Below are 2,210 nucleotides of genomic sequence, written 5' to 3'. Positions count from 1 at the left end.
AGGGTTTTTTTTTCTAGATGCATAATTTTTAATATTACAGATTGACCGACTATCTAAAGAAGATAGTTTATTTTAAAAATTGCCTTGAAATTAATTTGAAATGAACGAGACTGACTTTATAAATGAGGCTTGTATCTCATATTAATGTAATAAGCATTTTGAAAAAAGTAGTTACCAATATTGCTCCAGTGTTCTGGCAGAATTCTGACGTAGGTTCTACATTCTGCCCTCTCACACTGTGCCTGTAATTTCAATTGGATATAGAATTCTTCTGCATTTCCTGCCCTAAAGTGTGGTATTCTCTGCTCAACAGCTGCCTCCGTCCTCTGCAGAAATGGCTGTATTTCTGTGTGGGCATGCTTCCAGATGAAAGGAACTATACATAAGGTACTAGTCCTGTTTTGTTATTATTATTATTGCTGTTTCATATTTAGTTTTCAAAATGTCATAAGTAGAAAGATGCAGTGTAGTTGTAGCCATGGGGGTCCCAGGATATTAGAGAGCTAAGATGGGAGAGATAATATCTTTTATTGGACCAACTTCTGTTGGTGAGAGAGACAAGCTCTGTGTAGCTGGAAAACTAGTGTCTCTCACTAACAGAAGTTGGTCCAATAAAAGATATTACCTCCCCCACCTTGTCTCTCTGATAAGTAGAGAGAAGCTAGTATAGAATAATTACTTTTTAAAATGTTTTATATATTTTGGAGTGGGGGAACACATATTTTTTGAATGCTGTTTTAAATAAATTGCTTTCTGGATTAGATCTGGGATGCCAGCATCTAACCAGAAATGAATGTTCAAAGCAGAACAACAGACCCTGTTGCATTCAGTTCTGAGCCCTTATTACCAGAAAGATATTGACAACCTGGATGGAGTTGGGAGAAGCGCAATTCAGAAGTGGCCAGGGAGCTGGGGAGAATGATTTAGAACAGTGGTTTTCAACCTGTGCTCCACCGACCCTGGTGGTCCACACACTATGTCTAAGATTTCCAAAGGGGTCCGCATCTCCATTTAATATTTTTTAGGGGTCTGAAAATGAAAAAAAGGTTGAAAGCCATTGATTTAGAAGAGCGAAAGAGCTAAATATGTATAGCTTGGCTAAGTGATGACTAAGGGGATGTGGTACATGTCTCAGCATTGAGAAAGGATGTTTGGACACCCTTCAAGGCTGGGGAATAACTAAGAGAAACGGGATGAAATTAACAGAGAGAAACACCTTAGAATCTAACTAGCATCAGGCAAACAACTTGCAATGTGCAGCTGGTATCAATGTGTAACTGGCGTCAGCCAGGAGCTTACAATGTGCAGATGACACCATATACAAAAACACATGCGTCAGGCATCCTGTGTGCAACCACTCTGTGCTATGCAACTGGCATCGTGTGTGCAAACACCTTGCACTGTGTGTGCAAATGACATTGCATGTGCAAACTCCACCTTGCACTGGGCAACTTGCATTGCACGTGCAAACACCTTGCACTGGGCAACTGGCATCACGCGTGAAAATGCCTTGCACTGGGCAACTGGCATTGTGCATGCAAATGCCTTGCGCTGTGCGTTCAAATGGCATTGCGTGTGCAAACACCACCTTTTTTTTTAATGGAGATATCCTATCTCCTAGAACTGGAAGGGACCTTGAAAGGGCATCGAGTCCAGCCCCCTGCCTTCACTAGCAGGACCAAGTACTGATTTTCCCCCAGATCCCTAAGTGGCCCCCCAAGGATTGAACTCACAACGCTGTGCAACTGGCATCGTGCGTGCAAACACCTTGCACGGGGCAACTGGCACCGCGTGTGCAAACCGCTGCGGCCCGGCAACTGCTGCGCGCCCCGCGCCGTGCACCGCCCGAGAGTGCCCGGCGCGCAGCCCGCCGCCCCCTGCAGACCGAGGCGGCCGGTGGGGAGCTGCGCATGCGCCCCGCTGCCCTCCCCTGGCGGGGGGCGGCCCCAGGAGGCTCCGAGCGCTGGGTCCGGCCGGCTGAGGGGAGCGATGCGGGGCAGCGCGGGGCGGCTCCCGGCCCCCTCCCCGGGCACGGACCGGCCAGAGACCCCGCCCGGGCCGCGCCCTGGAGCCGCGTGAGTGAGTGAGCGGGCGGGGGACAGCGCCGGGGCTGGTTGGGGGGGGCACTGGGGCTGGCAGACGGTTGGGGGTCTGGGGCTGACAGAGTTGGTAGGGGGCAGTGGGGCTGGTTGGGGGGCAGTGGGGTTGGG

General features: G+C 49.3%; 1 protein-coding gene across 2 annotated transcripts in view; it reads left to right on the top strand.

Annotated features, from left to right (window-relative positions):
* The first annotated feature begins 335 nt into the window (after positions 1 to 335).
* GJC1 (gap junction protein gamma 1) overlaps positions 336 to 2,210 on the top strand; it is a 31,408-nt gene continuing 29,533 nt past the window's right edge. The window contains exon 1 of one of the 2 annotated variants that reach the window (XM_024202132.3): positions 336 to 387. The gene's annotated coding sequence lies outside the window, so the exon portion shown is untranslated. Of the gene's footprint in view, positions 388 to 2,040; positions 2,080 to 2,210 lie in introns of those variants that run through there. The other variant, XM_024202134.2, reaches the window with a different exon arrangement.

The sequence above is a fragment of the Terrapene carolina genome, unplaced genomic scaffold, assembly GCF_002925995.2.
Source record: "Terrapene carolina triunguis isolate 2854851 unplaced genomic scaffold, T_m_triunguis-2.0 Scaffold495, whole genome shotgun sequence".
NCBI classification, from domain to species: Eukaryota; Metazoa; Chordata; order Testudines; family Emydidae; genus Terrapene; species Terrapene triunguis.
Note: the sequence above shows the minus strand (reverse complement) of the source record. Positions and strands in the feature narration are given on the sequence as shown.